At 40.1% G+C, this 19,612-nt stretch overlaps 1 long non-coding RNA gene across 2 annotated transcripts in view; it reads right to left on the reverse strand.

The window, feature by feature from the left end:
- Positions 1-16,841: 16,841 nt before the first annotated feature.
- The window catches only part of LOC310889310, a 10,156-nt gene continuing 7,385 nt past the window's right edge, over positions 16,842-19,612 (reverse strand). For both annotated transcript variants that reach the window (XR_014576511.1, XR_014576512.1), the window contains exons 3-4: positions 17,055-17,127; positions 16,842-16,957 (exon numbers count right to left, since the gene is read on the reverse strand). This is a non-coding gene — a long non-coding RNA (uncharacterized lncRNA). The remainder of the gene's footprint in view (positions 16,958-17,054; positions 17,128-19,612) is intronic.

The raw sequence follows: 19,612 nt of genomic DNA on the forward strand, positions 1-19,612 counted from the left end.
AAAACATAAGTCTTCATTGAAGAGTTATTCTAATAATTGTCTTTATTAAAGATATTATATCCGCCATTTAGTCTCACTATTTCATTTTGTGTCAGACAATGATAAAGAGAAGAGATTGATAATAGCACATATCTTCACAATTTTGTTAATTAGTTACAAAAGTGGAAGGAATTGGTGGGTATAGCAGGTGGTTGTGCTGCCATTCAGAAGAACTTCAAAAGGCTGGATAAATGGGCTGGCAGGAAGCTCGTGAAGCTCATGAAAGAGAAGTGCTAAGCCCCACACCTGGGGAGGTATATCCCTGTGCTCCAAGAGAAAAAGAAAAGGCCCTGGGAATTCTGGTGGGCAGCGGGTGAGCCATGAGGCACCATGTCCTTGTGGCAAAGAAGGCCAGCAGCACGTACAGCTGCACTCAGCAGAGTGTTGAGAGCAGGTGGAGGGAGGTGATGAGTGCTCAGCACTGGTGAGACATCTGGGTGCTGTGCCCAGTGCTGGGCTCCGCAGTACAGGGGAGACTTGCAGAGTTCATTGAGGGGCTGCAAAAGTGATGAAGAGCTTAGGAACTGAAGAGGGTGAGAAAGCTGGGACTTTTTAAGCACAAGAATTAAAGGCTTGGAGGGTGGTGGTGGTGGGAGCGGATCTTAGCAGTTTGCATAAACACCTGATGTGAGGGTAAAGAAAATGCAGCCAGACTTTTTTTCCCTTTTATATACAGTGACAGGACAGAAGACAATGGGCACAGATTGAAATAGTGAAAATTCAATTTAAATCTAAGGAAAACTTCTTTCCTGTGGGGGCAGTTGAACAGCAGACCAGTTTGACTGGAGAAATTGTGGAACCTCCATCCTTGGAGATACTCAAAGCCAACTGGGCAGAGCCCTGAGCAGCACGCTGTGGCTGACCCTCCTCAAGTCACCATGGGACTATAGAGTTATTTACAACTATTTAAAAGACCTGGCATTACTGAGGGACAGCCTCAGTGATGCTGGGAGTCTGTGGAAAGATGCACACACACATACACACACACAAGCAACGCAGACCTGTCAGATAAACTAAAATGTCAGTGCTTGCAAATCATTATTTCTTAACATTTCTGTAATGTATATCTGTGCTTAACAGCACAGGCAGTTGAGCAGAGGGAGCCCACGAGTGCCAAGAAACAGGAAACTGAAAGCTTGACAACCTTTTGTGTTAACATCAGCAAAGCCTGTGTGAGCAGGAGAAGTAAGCAACAGCTAGAGGTAGTGCATCTTAGTTGGTACTAAAACATTTAGGAAAACTTTAAATGTCTTCTCTTACGTTTGCAGAATTGCCAAAGGGTTTATAACATGTATCTTGCCCAGTGCATGCGTTTTATTTTTGCTGGAAGTTAGAAGTGCCAAGTGATGGGTATGAATGGTTTAATCTGTAGATAAGCAAGACTGCATGGAATTTTATAACTTCTCTTTTTTTGCCAAGGTGAATGAATATATATTACATTGTTTCAGCCAACTCCTTCTGATTAAAGAAAAAACAAAAAAACAAACAGAAAAAATCAGAGTTAGCTTTTCTTCTACTAACCACAAATAAATAAAAAGATGTCAATTTGTTAGTCTGTTCAGACTATGCTCTTTTTACTTTCCTTTCTTTAACAACTCTACACAATATGGTTGGTTGTATGTGCTGGTATAATAATAAAAATATCCACAATTGTGCAGCAAATTGATTCCATTTCTAAGAGTTTATCTTGTCCCAGTATTTGCAGTGCCTTGGCTTTGATCCAATAGTCTAAATTATTTTAATAGTGCACAAGGCCACATTTCTGCACCTAAGCACATATGTATAGCTTTTTTTTGGCATTGATTTGTAAGAGTCTATGTGCTAAATAAAAGACTTTTACATCTGCAATACTCACGCAAGGTCTCACGCTGATTAAATGCCTATCCACTTCATATTTGAGGCCTACTAGCAGCCCAGTAATCTATTCCTCTATACCTTCCATCTGCCATACTTCTCTTCTGTTGAAACCAAATCAGGTCATTGTCAGAAAACCCAGTGCAAACCTACTGTTTGCATGGTATCGTGTGTCATTCAAGAAATTGAGTGTTTTTTAAAACCATTGACATTTTAATCTCAAAATCATGTTTGCAAAACTGGTGAGTACGTCTCTGCCTTTGATTCAGCTTGTGCATTTGTAACTTTTGAACCTGAATGGTTGTTGCTGGCAGCAAGGGAAAAACTTGTTGCATTAGCCTGTGTCAGCATGTCTAAACACAAAACATGTGCCTCTCAGGATTCTTTGACTAGATAACACGTTAGTTATGTTTCTTTAATTGATTGTGGTTGTTAAAATTTAGCTAAGAGCTTGATTAATTCAGAAATTGGGAATCCTGGTCTAGTGGTACTGAATCATCCTGTTTTCATGGTACTGTTAAATGAACCTGGAAAGACATTCTGGTTGAACTAAACCCCTGTGACACAGTATTATGTTTGCAGCTGAGCAAAATCTAGAATTTGTGGGTATTACCATTCTTATTTAATTTTCTGAATTAATTTGTATGGACAGATTATATGAGACCAATGCAGTCTGCAGAATGATTAGGATGTGTTTGCAATTGGGTTTGAAGTGTATTCATGCTTTTTCATTTTTTTTCAGTGTTCTTCACATCCTTTATCAAAACCTGAAGTTGATTGTGGATATCTTTTAAAAATAATTTTAAAACCACTTCTTAAAATCACTTTTTTTTTTTTTTAATCACTATTTTAAATCACTTTTTAAATGAACTTCTCTTCTTATGTTAGTACTGGCTTAGTGTAAGAGCTAATGAGTGCTTTTTATTTAGACATGAATTTTCATAGTATCTAAACAGTACCCTGTTTTGCTGGATATTAAACCTGCCTTTAAGTGAATTTAGTTGGCATATCAAATGTATGAGAGCCTGATGAAGTCTGTAAAGCACGCTTCTGCATCCTTTGACCCTGTTCACTTGGAATTCTTCTGGTGCAGAGAAGCACATAATGCTGTGAAGAAACCAGGGGGAATGGTGACAGTGTCTGAAAGCCAATACCTCCATATCACATCCAGCTGCATTTCAGTCTGCCTGGCAAACATGTGCCAAAAATCGCCTTTATTCATGTCCAGCATCAATTTTACTTATGGGGTACGAAAGCATTCTAGCTCCAAGACAGTACTGTGGTATGTCCCTCAGTAATGGGCATGTCAGACCAGAGCAGACCATCATCTGAAGATTCCCGGCTTCAAATTCTATCTTTAATACTCACAGTAAGTGCATATGAATGGACAGATTCAGTCAAGCTCATCTGTTTAACCTGCCACGTTCTTAGACCTTTGGGTGTCATAGTGCAGAGGAGCCAAGCAAATGTAGTATCTTGACTGTGCAGACAGTACTGTAACTGCACCTCTTCAGAAGAAAATGTTCCATCAAATTACTAAGGCAATGGTGGAAAATATTTATGGCAGCCACATTTAACTTAATTGCTTCCTTACCGATTTACAGCTTTTCTGTGGAAAGGGAAACCAGGAGGCAAAAAGACAAACGAAATATTCACACACTTCTCTAAAGCAAGGGCTGCTTAAGAGTCACAAAACCTTATGTGCAGAGATATTTAAATGCAGATGGTCTACAAAGCACCACCTTTTTGTCATAACTGATACCAAGAACTAGGTACTTCATCGTAATTCATATGGTAACAGATGTGGGGGTCATGGCATTCAGCTACACTAGGATTATGCTAAAATAGGATTCATTTACACTAGATATTGAGGGCCAGGTTTCATAAAGTATTTCATCTTATTACTGAATTCATTAAGCTGGGCATTTGATGTCTTTATTGAATTTGAGACCAAGAGCAGTTTTATTTATAATAAAGTTAACAAACAACAACAAAACATTTTACCTAATAAACTATCTCTTTGTAGTCAAAGCTGTCTTTGTTAATCAGCTTTCTAGGATAATATTCCTGGCATTTCTCACAAGTACTAAATATAACAGTGCTACACACAAAAGAGCATGCTTGTTAGGAAACCTCGGTCTTTTAAGACTTGTTTCCATTAGTGGAATACCTGAGGGAGTGTTCAGTTTGGGACTGACTTTCTGAAAACTTAAATTTAGTGTCATCCAGAAAAGGAGGAGGTACAGTACTCTGTTGCAACCCATACAAAAACTATCATAGGAACTCAGATACACTAGAAAAAGTGAGCTGTAATTATAAACCAGATATAATTTTCTAGCAGCTTTGGTGTAACAAGAAACTCAGTTTTCACAAAACAAGGTACACATGACATCAAGAACATTTTAAATAAGGTTTAGGTGATGTTGTTGGAAATAAACAGATCTTTTTTACTAGTTCCAATATGACATTTTCTCAGAACAGAATTATCTAACAGAACAAAATGAATTTTCAGTCACACTTTTGTAGCCAAAAGTGTTATCTTCACCTTGATCTAGTCAGCAATGTCCCCTTTAGTGTCTTCTTTGTGCATCCCAAACTACTCTGTTGTGGTTTTTTTTTTCAGTTTTGAAGACATTATTAGTTTCCTGAAATCTTCATCATGACAACTTGTGCCACTCCTTCTACTACCTGAAGTTGTCAACAGCGTACTATAATCCTGCTAGCATTATATTACTTTTTTCCATTCCAAAATCCTTTTTTTTTTTTTTTTTTTGGTTTGTATAAAGTTTCCTCTTCTCTTCTCTCAGCTGTTGCCTGTAGGCCCCAATTTACGGTGTAAAATCATGTCACCACAGGACTCACAAGAAACTAATAAAGGATGAGATGATCCATAAACTGTCCAGTTACATGGACTGTGTTCTTTTAAAGTAGAAATTGACTAAATCTCTGTATAATTTTGCTAAAACTTGGAAGGCTGCTTCACCTTCTTTAAAGTGTTTTCAGGTTTCTTCTTTGAGCCTTTTTAAGGAAATTGACGCTCTTTTTACCAGTTGGTTGTTGGTGGTTCTTTTTTTTATTTTTATTATTTTTTAGATTTCACTTTAGCACCACTAGAACTGCAGTTACACAGAACATCCCTTTTTCAGGTACATGCACATAATCTACACGAGACTACCCTTTCTGTTGATTGGTCATCAGAAGGTCTTTTCCTCTCTGTCTTCAATGTTTTCTTCAGACTTTAAAATGTTTTGGTGCTGAAAACACCCTCACAGTCATAATGGGTAGTGTATTGTAAATACCATATAAGTTCATTGTGTATAATGATGACAACACTTGCACAAATTTAAGCATTAGGCTACTAAAATACTATTACTGTTAATGACATAACAGCAATGTACCAGTGGACCCAAGAGACCTTCAATTTATTTCCATGTCGATACGTGTGGCTGTGTGTATGTGAGTGCGTGTGCGTGTGCTTGTGTGTGTGTGAACCATCTCAGTATCCCAGCATATCTCTGGGAATTGCTTGTGTCAGTTTGGTTGTGACCCTTACAGTGTCTGCACTGAGAGCTCCCTCACTGAGCACTAGCTCAGCAGCATACATTATAAGCTACTACATAAGTGCATTTTCTATTCTTGGTAACAAAACACTGCATTGTAAAAGGTTATTTTCATGTAAATTAATCATCTTTAAAATATGTGGCTTTTGATGGTTGGAGTCAATTTTTTTTTAAAACTAATTACTTTGTGGATATGCTATTTTGGTTTTGGAAAGCTCTGCTCATGGCAGAATGTGGATGAAAAAATGAGAGCCACTATTAGTTGAGGCATTTTAAATGCTGTAGGTGGCACAACTTCCTAGTGCTTTCAGTCCTAATCTTGGAAAGACATCGCACTCAATGATGAGGTCCATTAATGTATCTACTGAATAAAGAAAAAAAAAAAAAGAAAGAAAGAAAAAAACACTCAAAACCCATACAGATATTGTTAAAAAATACCTTGGCTATCATATTTAATATGCTACATGCAGCTCAAAGGGAATAAGATTCCATATTCATTATTTTTGATATACTGAAAAACTGTGGAGTATAAAAATTATCTGGCTTAGATTTGCATGGTAGTTAAGGTTTACCTAGCAGGAGTTCATAAGGAACAGACACAATAATATCAGACTTCTGGCTTCTTTGAGAAATCTAATCAATGAACCTTGCTCTGCATTCAGTTCATCTGAAAGAGGTTTTATTATGGTAAATAAAAAACTTTGATGAATACCTACTTTTTAAAAGCTCAAACAATTTGTTGCCTGATATCTATGAGATAATGAAACATTAAGAGGTTAAAAATCAGATTGAGAGTTGGAAGATAGTATAATCTAAATGTCAGAATGAAATTATGAGCATCTACTAATAGCATCTGATTCCTGAGATTGACTCACACTGTTAAAACCTATGTTGTAGTCATTAAATGATTCTGTAAACAAATAATTATTTTTAATAGTGTTTTCACCAGTTATGTCTACATTTTGAGTATTCAAATGAGAAGGTTCAGATTATCCCTTCATATGATCTTAATTGTTTCACTGTTAATCCACCTTTAATAGGTACTTTTTTGGTAAAAAATACTTATACTGGGACTGAAAGAATAGTGATAAGGTTTTCTTTGTATGCAAAAATGCTATGTTTTCAAATCCTATCCCCATCTGTTTCCTCAATTTTTTTTCCTTTTTGAAGTACATGGGAATCAAATATTACATGTAATGGGGAAAGAGTTTTTGCAGCTTTGGGGCTGTAAGGTGATTGCAGGTTGACATACTAGTCTGTTTGTAATTGAACTAGATTTACCACTGCCACTTCGTATCTGTTAACCATTGCTCCCTTCTCCAGAGGTTATAACCAATTGACATCTACTGGCATAACCATCCATGTGATCACCTTCTAAGGGGGCTCTCAAAACAGTATATGTTCCCTAAACATCTCTGATAGTATGAAAGACTGTGAGTTTGAGTGAGATATAAAAACTTCTGGGTTTGGAAGATGATGACAAGGAACAATAACTGATATTAACCTAGCTCACATGCTGGAACATCATGGCTGTCACATCATCTACCTCTAATATGAAAGGGAAGAGAATTGGCCATAGGCTTGCATTGGCTGACTACAGTAGGCATGTCAGTCAATCTACGTGTAATTAAGTTTTCCATCTGTAAAATGTCTCAAAGACATTGTGAGTTGATTTGCTGATGTTGGTAAATCTTTGTTTTTCAGAAGAGATGGTGCATGACCTGCAACATCTAGATATCCATTAAATAATATAAATGATACATCAATGTCATTTCAAAAACAGATCTATTCCTTAGCATAATTAAGGTATAAGACTTCCTTTTACAACGCATTTGTAACAATTACAGTTATAAAACCCTAATATTTGTGCAAGCAAGTAATTACAAACAAATTGTTGCATGAGCTGTCCTAAGTGAATGTAACTACCCTGAAAAAGTTAAGGCAACCCTGAGGTAATTAAACTCTTCTTCTGCAATGACCAGTAACTGTAAATGTTTAGCAAAGACAACCTTGTCTTCATTCATTTTGTAGTTCACTTTCAGTGTTCTTAGCCTCCAGTGCATTCATTCCTGTGATATTTTGTGAGCAAATCAAAGCAGAGATATCCTTCTCTTCTCTCCCGAACCTCAGCAAGAATTTAACTATAATTCTTTATTTCCAATATCTGTAAAATCCAGACAACAATGTTAAATTATCATAGCTGATAGAAAAATTCTTGGCAAAAAATGGATGAAATGCATGAAATGGTAATCATAATGACAGTGAGTATAACATTGTCTCTATATTAGTGTTTTGGTGTTGTGGAACTTGAGGCTGGGAATGATAAGGTTGAGTCCCTATGGGTTAGGATCAGCGGGAAGGCCAACAAGGCAAGCATCCTGGTGGGGGTCTGTTATAGACCGCCGAACCAGGATGAGGAGACAGATGAGGAGTTCTACAGGCAGCTGACAGAAGTTGCAAAATCGTCAGTGCTCATTCTCGTGGGGGACTTCAACTTCCTAGACAAATCCTGGAAACACAACACAGCCCAGAGAAAGCAGTCTAGGAGGTTTCTGGAGAGAGTGGAAGATAGCTTCCTGACACAGCTGGAGCCTACCAGGGGATGTGCCCCGCTAGACCTTCTGTTCACAAACAGTGACGGACTGGTGGGAGATGTGGTGGTCGAGAGCTGTCTTGGGCAGAGTGACCACAAAATGGTAGAGTCCTCTATTCTTGGCGAAGTCAGGAAGGAACAGTAAAACTGCTGTCTTGGACTTCCGGAGGGCTGACTTTGAGCTGTTCAGGACACTGGTCGGCAGAGTCCCTTGGCAGGTGGTTCTGAACGGCAGAGGACTCCAGGAAGGCTGAGCACTCTTAAAGAAGGAAATCTTAATGGCTCAGGAGCGGTCTGTCCCCATGTGCCCAAAGACGAGCCGACGCGGAAGAAGACCAGACTGGCCGAACAGAGAGTTGTGGCTCGAGCTTAGGAGAAAAAAGAGGGTTTATAATCTTTGGAAAAGAGGGCGGGCACTCAGGGGAACTATAAGGATGTTGCGAGGCTGTGCAGGGACAAAATTAGAAAGGCCAAAGCTCATCTGGAGCGCAATCTAGCTGCTGCCCTTAAAGATAATAAAAAATGTTTTTACAAATACATCAACGCAAAAAGGAGGACTAAGGAGAGTCTCCATCCTTTACTGGATGCGGGGGGAAACTTAGTTACAAAAGATGAGGAAAAAGCTGAGGTGCTTAATGCCTTCTTTGCCTCAGTCTTTAGCGGCAAAACCAGTTGTTCTCTGGATACCTGGTATCCTGAGCTGGTGGAAGGGGATGGGGAACAGGATGTGGCCCTCACTATCCATGAGGAACTGGTTGGCGACCTGCTACAGCACTTGGATGTACGCAAGTCGATGGGGCCGGATGAGATCCACCCGAGGGTACTGAGACAACTGGCGGAGGAGCTGGCCAAGCCGCTTTCCATCATTTATCAGCAGTCCTGGCTATCAGGGGAGGTCCCAGTTGACTGGCGGCTAGCAAATGTGACGCCCATCTACAAGAAGGGCCGGAGGGTAGACCCGGGGAACTATAGGCCTGTTAGCTTGACCTCAGTGCCAGGGAAGCTCATGGAGCAGATTATCTTGAGTGTCACCATGCAGCACTTACAGGGCAACCAGACGATCAGGCCCAGTCAGCATGGGTTTATGAAAGGCAGGTCCTGCTTGACAAACCTGATCTCCTTCTATGACAAAGTGACACACTTAGTGGATGAGGGAAAGGCTGTGGATGTGGTCTACCTTGACTTCAGTAAGGCTTTTGACACCGTTTCCCACAACATTCTCCTCAAGAAACTGGCTGCTCGTGGCTTGGACTGGCATACGCCTCGTTGGGTTAAAAACTGGCTGGATAGCCGGGCCCAAAGAGTTGTGGTAAATGGAGTCAAATCCAGTTGGAGGCCGGTCACTAGTGGCATCCCCCAGGGCTCAGTACTGGGGCCAGTCCTCTTTAATATCTTTATTGATGATCTGGATGAGGGGATCGAGTGCACCCTCAGTAAGTTTGCAGATGACACCAAGTTAGGTGCGTGTGTCGATCTGCTCAAGGGTAGGAAGGCTCTGCAGGAGGATCTGGATAGGCTGGACCGATGGGATGAGGCCAACTGTATGAAGTTCAACAAGGCCAAGAGCCGGGTCCTGCACCTGGGGTGCAACAACCCCAAGCAGAGCTACAGCCTGGGAAACAAGTGGTTGGAAAGCTGCCTGGCTGAGAAGGACCTGGGAGTACTGGTTGATAGTCGGCTGAATATGAGCCAGCAGTGTGCGCAGGTGGCCAAGAAGGCCAACAGCATCCTGGCGTATATAAGAAGCAGCGTGGCCAGTAGGTCTAGGGAAGTGATTGTTCCCCTGTACTTGGCTCTTGTGAGGCTTTACCTCGAGTACTGTGTTCAGTTTTGGGCCCCTCGCTACAAGAAGGACATGGAGGTGCTCGAGAGAGTCCAGAGAAGGGCAACAAAGCTGGTGAGGGGTCTGGAGAACAAGTCTTACGAAGAGCGGCTGAAGGAGCTGGGATTGTTCAGCCTGGAGAAGAGGAGGCTCAGGGGAGACCTCATCGCTCTCTATAGGTACCCTAAAGGAGGCTGTAGCGAGGTGGGGGTTGGTCTATTCTCCCACGTGCCTGGTGACAGGACGAGGGGGAATGGGCTAAAGTTGTGCCAGGGGAGGTTTAGGTTGGATATTAGGAAGAACTTCTTTACTGAAAGGGTTGTTAGGCATTGGAATAGGCTGCCCAGGGGAGTGGTTGAGTCACCATCCCTGGAGGTCTTTAAAAGATGTTTAGATGTTGAGCTTAGTGATATGGTTTAGTGAAGGACTTGTTAGTGTTAGGTAAGAGGTTGGACTAGGTGATCTTGGAGGTCTCGTCCAACCTAGACAATTCTGTGATTCTGTGATTCTGTGATAATGTTATACCTCTTACAACCCTGAAGAGCTTAATTCTGTGACGGATATACCTCATATCTGCCTTCCCATCATGGCAGAAAAATTGCTTTCAGAGCATGAGATTAATTTTAAAATCATGAGATGTGATGTGAAAAAAGTTACCAAGAAAGCACGGGTTTTTTTGAGGGGTTATGCAGAAAGGGAGAACAAAGAGATACCTACCTTTGGGTGTGTTCTTGTCTTAATGAAAACTGAGATTATATAATTATATAGTTAAAATATTTATTAATTATAATTATATGGTTATAATATAATTATGATTATACTAATTATATAATCCTTAGTCTCCAACAGTTGCTTAAGGAAAAACACCAAATGCCATGAAAACCAGAACTAAATAATGACATACAACAACATTACAATTCATAAAATCTAAAATGAAGGCCTCATTTTTCAAAGTTTGCTATGAAACAAAATCCACTATGACAAAATCTGCCTCTCTTAAACAGTACTTGGCCTTTTGATTGTTTCTGTCCATATACTCCACATATGCTAGCTGCTGTGTACAAACCAAAAAGCATCAAAAATGTGTGATGTGTTTCTGTTCCAAGTTGCAAAGTTTCATAGATGCTTGTAACATTCTGTACTTACCAGAGACTGTGACTAATTAAGCCTAGAAAGCTCACTTGGACAGATCGTCTTGTCTCCAAAACAGAGAGAAAGCATGTTCCATATTAAATTGTATTATTCTGCACTTCTAATTTAAGATCCTCTGGGAACTGTTTTTCATAAATCCCATTGTATCTCACTCCTCTTCCCTGCCTCTTGTAGCAGTCTAATACCTGAATGCTACGTACCCAGACCTTTGAGGTTTTTATTCAAGTGACTTAAATTTTGGCCTGTAATACATATATGCTGAAGACTTAAAAAGTAAAGAAGGAACACTGACTGTATTTCAGCATCACTGCAGTAAATCATTTTTTTGATACATGGTTATAGGAGAATTGTCTGCTTTGTAGCTATATGTTTAGATCTGCATGTTACATTCTGCTTCTTCATATCTACATGTACACTGTCAAATACCAAAGAATACAACTATTCTTAAATAGGATGGAATTAACACAAGAATATGATACAATTTCCTGTGAGGAAAAAGAACTAGTCAGACTAGTTGAGGTTGGAAGGGACCTCTGGAGGTCATCTGGGCCAGCCCCCATGTTCAAGCAGGGACACCTAGAGCCTGTTGACCAGGACCATGTCCAGATGGCTTTTGAGTACCTCCGGAGTCCAACCATCCACCTAACACTAAAAGTCCGCCTCTAAACCATGTCCCCAAAATGCCACATCCACATGTCTCTTAAATATCTCCAGGGATAGTGACTCCACCACTTTCCTGGGCAGCCTGTTCCAGCGCCTAATCACCCTTTCTGTGAAGAAATTCTTCCTGATATCCAATTTAAACCTCCTTTGGTGCAACTTGAGGACATTTCCTTACATCCTATCACTTTACAACTGAGGAAAGAGATTGACGCATTCCTCACTGCAACCTCCTTTCAGGCAGTTGTAGACAGCAATGAAGTCTCCCTGTTTAGCCTGCTCTTCACCAGCTTAAGCAACCCTAGCTCTCTCATATGTCTAGTCCCTTCATCAGCTTTGTTGCTCTTCTCTGCACATGCGCGAGCAACTCAATACTTTTCTTGTAGTAGGAGGCCCAAATCTGAACAGAGCACTCAAAGTGGAGTCTTCTAATCCTTTGCTGGAGTCTCTCCAGTATGTCTGTATCTCTCTTGTAGTGGGGGGCCCAGAATTGGACACACTACTCCAGACATGGCCTCACCGGTGTTGAGCAAAGAGGGGAAGGATTACCTCCCTTGACCTGCTGGCAACACTTTGCTTAACTCAGTTCAGGATACAGTTAGCCTTCTTAGTCACAAGGGCACATTTCTGACTTATGTTCAACTTGGTGCCCACCAGGCACCTTGGATGTTTTTCTACCAGTGTGGTTTTCTAGCCAGGTGGCCCTCAGCATATACTGGTGCATGTTGCCATGTCTGCTCTTGGAGTTGTGTTTTGTTTTTTGTTTTGTTTTGCTTTGTTTTTTTCCCCTGTGGTGTCTTTCAGACAACCTGTGATCAGGATTATATGTCAGAGCTAGCTTTTTTAAAATCTAAAACAATTCTTCCTTCCAACACTGAAATGGCACCAGAGTTAATGCAGAAGACTTCTTAGAAATCTTAGACTAGAAGACTAGTTAGCACAGCTGAAGTAAAGAATGGTAAAAGATGGTAAACAAACAGGCCTGACTTCTCATGTGTAGTGACATGATTCTTTTATCTGATCTAACATTAGCCTTCTACGAACACCCTATCTCACAATAGGTTGGCAATTCTAACCCCCCAAAAAAGCAAACTCAAAGGAATAAGTCTCTAGGGAGGCAAAGAAAGTAAAACATTTAAGCACACTATTGGATTCCATTTCTTAAGAGTCTGAATGCTAGAGAAGTTTGCTTTTTATTCACAATCAAAATATTCACAATCAAAATAAAAAAATGGCAATCAAAAGATTTCTGTTTACTTACAGCCAGTTTGAGGCTAAAGAACCTCATCTTTGTCTTCTAACTTTCTGATCAGCTGTAGGTCAGTAAATGTTGCATTTGAATAAGGATCCCTTTGTTTTTAGTCAAAACATAGAATCACTTCTGTTGGGAGGAATTTCTAAAAGATATCTGGTCCAAACCCTGGTATGAAGATTAGAGCAAGTTCTCTGAGGCCTTGTCTTGTTGTGTCTTGAACATCTCCAAGGATAAACATTCCACACATTGTCTGTCCAACTTGTTCCTGATCATCCTCATGTGAAAAATCAAGATACATCTTTACAACCAACCAGAATTTTTTGTATTGTGATCTTTGACCGTTCCTTCTCATCCTGTCACTACACACCTCCAAGAAGATTCCATCTTCTCTTTTATCTCCCTTTAGTAAACTGAAGACAGCAGTGATATACCTTCCCAAGCCTTCTGTTCTTAAGCTTGAACAAAACCATTTCTCTTGGCCCCTCCTCAAACATTACATGATTGGACACCATACCTACTGGTGGACCTCCACTTGACTCTCTCCAGTATGTCCATGTTTTTCATACTGGGGTGTATAAAGCTGGCCACAGCATTCTCGATGTGGTCTCACAAGTGTTGAACAGAGGAGAAAAGTCACTTCCCCACACCTCCTGGCTACACTCTTGCTCAAAGAGGCAGAATGTGTTTTGCCTTCTTCACTGGAAAGACATATGTTGTCTGTCCACCAGGACCTTGTCTACCCAACCCAGCTTCCAGCAGCTTCTGCATAGCTGTTTTTTAGGCAGTCAGCCTCCAACCTGTATTAGTGCAAATGTTACTCAAACCCAAGTTGCAGGATTTAGCACTTGTCTTTGCAGTGCTTCATGGGTTTTCTGTCATCCCATTTCTCTAGCCCTTCATAGCAACCCTGATCTTCAGCAGGTCTCTCAAAATTGCTCTCCTTCACCTGGGATTATTTACCAGATTATCAAGGGCACATTCTGATCCAGTGTCTAGATCAGTAATAAATATATTGAACAATTCTAGTTCCAGACTAATTCCTGCAGAACTTCACAAGCTTCTGATAACCAGTCAGACTTTATACTGCTGGTCACAACCTTATAAGCCTGGCATCCCAGACACCTTTCTGCCTACTGTATCATTCATCTATGCTGTCTATATCTCAACAATTGTGGCTAGAGCTGTACTACAGTGAATTGTTCTGAAGGCCTCTCTAAGCTGAGGTAAATGGCATCCACCTCTCCCCTCTTGTCTAAACCAGCTTTCATAGGATAAGTAATCCAGCTGGCCATGTATATTTTATCCTTGCTATATCTGTGTTTCTGATCATTTTATTCTCTTTCATTTTTTTCTCATGTCATCTGGACATGGTTTCCAGGAGGATTCACTTCATAATCTTACCAAGGACTGAGGTGAGACTGACCAACCTGGAGTTCCCTAGGTCCTCCTTCTTGCCCTTTTTGAACATGGGTGTTCATCATTTGTCATTTTCAAGACACCAGAAACCTCTCCCAAATACGATGACCTTTTGAAAACAGCACAAAGTAGACTCACAGTGACCTCAATCAACTCCCACCATGCCTTCAAATGCATTCTGTCTCATTCTATAGATTTGTGTGTATCCAATTTGCTTACGTACACTTTAACTCAGTCCTTCCCTACCACAGGTAATTCTTTATCCCTCAAGGCTTTGATACCAGGCTCAGGGAGGCTAGGAGACCAAAGACAGACATAAGCAGTAAAAATCTAGGAAAGGAATCAGTGAGTATTTTAACCTTTTCCATAGAAGCCCTTATTGCTGCCCTTCACATCCTTTACTAATTTCAACTCCCACTAAGTTTGGGCTTCCCTAACTCCATCCTGTTTTGTATCTCAAAAAGTTCTTAAAGCTTTGGCCTGTATTGTATCACACCTAACAAAGACAGCTGCATACTTTTTTCTGTTACTGCTTTTGGCTGCACCATTCTTTTTTCATGCTGATAATGAACAATGGGGAAACAAACTATTCAGTAGACAGTTCCAGGGTACGTGACTATCTAATATCTCAATCCATCCTACAGCACCTCATGTGAACTTTTCTTCTGAATCCGAACTTAGAGGTTCATATTCCTGTACCTGGAAGAAACATAATTTGACAGAATACAAACTCTGAAACAATATACATGAATATTATTTTCTGTCTTTTACCGCTCAGGTTATGAAGCTGAACAAGAGCTGTTTCTTCCATTAGAAGCACTGTCTCTACAGCCCTACTGAAACATCATCTGCAGTTCACAGTTCCAGCTGTAGGTGGCACTGAATGATACTGCGAGTCTTCCCCCCACCCTACCCCCACCTCCCATATTTAGATTTCTTGTTTGCTAGATAATACAGCCTCTAACCTTTTCACGAATCGTGCCTGTGACGGCAGTAAAGGACGTTTGTTTGAGAATGTCACAAATCAACACATGAGCATAGGATTTTTGAAAGCTATGAGAAGTTCTGCTAGGTAGCATTAGGTAAATATGTTTTACTATAGTTTTCCACCAAAATCTGACATAGAAAATTGAGTGGGGCCCTTTCAAAGTGCAAACATGGGACATGAAGAAATATGTGTAGTATTCCAGCTAAGGCACACACAGCAGGAATCCAGAAATCCTATAATTGCTTTAAATCCATCTCCTGCTCATTCCCTTTGTTCTCAGAGCTTCAGGGATAGTCTCAGTTTTGAGATTTTTAACCCCTTTTAAATTATGTTTTTTGCAGTTCATGAAGTAAAAGACTGACAGTACTCTTCCTATAGTTAGCTCACAACAGAAATAGTCTATGACTGATAGGTCTTTATGTACTTCCCCAGATGTTCATGCCCAGTCTTGATGTACAGCCACCTCTTATGCATTTGTTGATAAATGGCAGGGGGGGCAGGGCGGAGAAGGTGTTTTTACCTTTCAGTAATGGAAGACTGGAGAACAAAAATGTTTAGAAGTTTGTAATACATGTTGCTATCATTTTTCTATGTGCTCAGTGAAAGAGAAGAGAGAGAGAGAGAAGAGAAGAGAAGAGAAGAGAAGAGAAGAGAAGAGAAGAGAAGAGAAGAGAAGAGAAGAGAAGAGAAGAGAAGAGAAGAGAAGAGAAGAGAAGAGAAGAGAAGAGAAGAGAAGAGAAGAGAAGAGAAGAGAAGAGAAGAGAAGAGAAGAGAAGAGAAGAGAAGAGAAGAGAAGAGAAGAGAAGAGAAGAGAAGAGAAGAGAAGAGGAAAGGGAAAAGGAAAGGGAAGGGAAGGGAAAGGGAAGGGAAGGGAAGGGAAGGGAAAGGGAAAGGGAAAGGGAAAGGGAAAGGGAAAGGGAAAGGGAAAGGGAAAGGGAAAGGGAAAGGGAAAGGGAAAGGGAAAGGGAAAGGGAAAGGGAAAGGAAAGGAAAAAGGAAAGGAAAGGAAAGGAAAGGAAAGGAAAGGAAAGGAAAGGAAAGGAAAGGAAAGGAAAGGAAAGGAAAGGAAAGGAAAGGAAAGGAAAGGAAAGGAAAGGAAAGGAAAGGAAAGGAAAGGAAAGGAAAGGAAAGGAAAGGAAAGGAAAGGAAAGGAAAGGAAAGGAAAGGAAAGGAAAGGAAAGGAAAGGAAAGGAAAGGAAAGGAAAGGAAAGGAAAGGAAAGGAAAGGAAAGGAAAGGGAAAGGAAAGGAAAAACTCACTTTTCAATGTAGCCTATTTTCTCTCAGTATAGTAAATACCATAAATGCTGGATCTGGAAACTATTACAACATTTTTAGAAGCTGAAAACTAATCGTAATGAGGTCTTGCAAACAATGAACTCTATTCTCCCTCTGACATACAGGAGGATTTACAGACATATTATTGCCTGTGCATTCAAAGACAAATCCCTTGTGAATAAGCACAATAGGACACAAATATATACCAAGTTCTTTCACAATTATAGTGCTAGTTTCACCCATTTATGTTTTTTTAATTATTATTTTAACAGTAGATGGCAATATTTAGTTGAAACGTGACAAACCTTTGTGAACTTTAGAGTTCTGACTTTACTCATGAGACCTAGAGATGCAGAAAAATAACATATAGCAACATATAATTAGAAAACGTAAATTAACCAAATTGTTTAATTATCTATATAAATTAATAAAGCAAATACCTTATTTTCTTCTAAATTCCAGCTTGTCTGTGCTCGTTTTAGACTGGAAGCCATCTGTACTCTGATCATTTGTCTGGAAATTTAGAAAAACATCAGTGTACTAAGTGTTAAGCTTTCCATATACAAAATTATAGCTAAAGAAAACCAGCAAGTTAATTTCTTAAGGGCCTATCAATAAAGCTTTTCCTGAACTGCACAGGTTGTATTCATACCAAAACTAGCCAGCATCAAGCTTTTCAGTGTGGTTTGATATATTTACAATTCTGTGACTTTCATCATAGCCGATTCCCCTGATAGTGGATATTCTCAGTTAATGCTGAAGTTAGTGAGAATTCTGCTGTTGACTTGATGGAAACAGGAACATCGTATGTGACATTAAAGGATGCAACTGCTTTTGGTTAGTCAGATCACAGAGAAAACTGGGATCTCATCTCACTTCAGACACTGTCTTGTGATAGATGTCTGCCTGCCTCAGGTGCATGCTCAAAGAATAAGGAGTTGGTCTCCACTCACCCAAGATGAATAAGTATTTACATCCTGGACTGTATTCTTTTTCTTTGGATATATATTGAAGATACTTGTCTATTGTCTTGCCTTGGCAGAAGAGGACAAGAATTTTGGAAAGGAATGCCAGCTGTTGGAAACACTGTAGATGTGCCAGTTAAAGAAAGACTATATGTGTGTTTAATCAGAAAAGGTAGCACTGCTTGCAGTAAATATCCTGCATTTCTTACATCTGCCTCTTAGATCTGCCCAAACAAAGTGTTTTCTACAAATTCTGATGATTTTAAATATTAAATACAGACCTTTAGGTAACTTATACGTCTCTGTGCATGTGTGATTCAATTTCTTTGGATCTGCCTTGAAAACTCAGGCTTCAGTTTACACTCCAGTAACATTCACTAAGTTCTTCTGCTTAAATTACAGTGGAAGTAAAAAGCAGATCAGTATATATCTTGGTATGTGGGGCTTCATGAAGCCTGCTTACCAGGGCATGTTATGCTCCCATGCATAGTACAGCACCAGTTTACAGAGGCTAGGGCATTATTTCTGGCTTTTAGAAGCACAGCCTGGATCATGTTGAGCAGGCAAGTACAGGAAGAATGTCATCGGAGACAGAGAGTGGGAACTGAGTGAAGAGAAGAGGCCCTTGTACAGGGAAGAGGCAAGAAAAGAGAAAGGAAGAAGGCCCAGACACTGGAACGCAAGATGACTTTTAATCTGCCAAGGGTTTAACAAAAGCAATCATGAGGTTATCCAAGAGGCAGTGAGCTTCTTATCATAAATACACAGATGATTTCACGGGCATGCTCTGGATCTCACCACACTTCTATGTGTATCCTGTTAAGTGGCATTTGGTCTTTGACTTTTTCTCATGGAATAATAGCTCCTGTAGAACTTCACTGGAGGCTGCAAATTCCACAGGGCATTTATGTGGATATGAAAGAGTTCAGCAAATGTCCTGTATATCTATAGCTACTGCACTTTTTTCTGATAATGGAACGGAAGATGGATAGAGTACTAAGAAATGGAGTATTCCGGAGTTGTAAAATCTAGTAAATGTAGGGCAGCCTCTGTATTCTTCAGATACACTGAGATTAAGTTATCTCTAAAGAGGTGTTTAATCAGAGGAAGAGAGAAGCATCTAGAGATAGTGGTAAATAGATTAGGATTAAGTAACTGAGGCTATCCTCTGTGCTATGATTGTGACTGCAGAATTCCTTTAAATTCATCTCCCTGCAAGGAAGTCTAGTGCAGCTGCTTGAAAAACCTCTGACTGTGAAATGAGTGAGAATGGGAGGCTGCTAAAGCTTCAGCTGGCTGCTAGGGCTGGTTTTGAATCAAGAGAAGGAAAATGTCCCAGCACAAAAGACATGGAGGTTTAAAAGGTGAAAAGCAAGACAAATCAGGGGATTCAGGGTCGCTCATCTTATGAAACACATCATATTACGCTTACAAAATGATATGTCATTGTAGATTTCTGTTTACAAAATACAGAAGACTGTAGGTGATTGAACAGTCTTGGAAGGAATTAGTCAGGAAGTATACGCACACATTTTCAGTAATCTCTCCTTAAACAACAATGCATTTAGGCAGTAGTTATCTACTAGCGGTATGGGCCATTTGATGAAGCTCGAGGACACAAATATAGCCAAACTAAGAGGTTAATTCAAGGGTTTGGAGCATAACTTTTCATATATTGCAGCTGAAAATAAAATGGGTAAAAGAGGGCCTCTGATTTGATGCTGTCTTTTCTGGAATGTATAGTGCAACTGGATCTAAATTTTGGGAGAGTGCCCAGTTTCAGATGTCTAAAGCCTCTGTTGAAAGCAGTGGAGACTATATGCTGCCAAGGTTTTATGTATGCAACTGCAGATTGATTGTCTAATGGCAGTAGTGGGCTTTGATCATGAGAATCTGAAGAGAGAAGCCTCGGTAGGCGCCCTTTTCCTCCTTTTTTCCTTTACTTTTGTAACTCCTAATTGTACTGTTTTTCTATGTATTTCCCCTGTATTTACTACAAACCTTTTACTGATACCTGAGTTATAAAAGTTCCT

This window comes from Anser anser (genome assembly GCF_964211835.1).
Source record: "Anser anser genome assembly, chromosome: Z".
NCBI classification, from domain to species: domain Eukaryota; kingdom Metazoa; phylum Chordata; class Aves; order Anseriformes; family Anatidae; genus Anser; species Anser anser.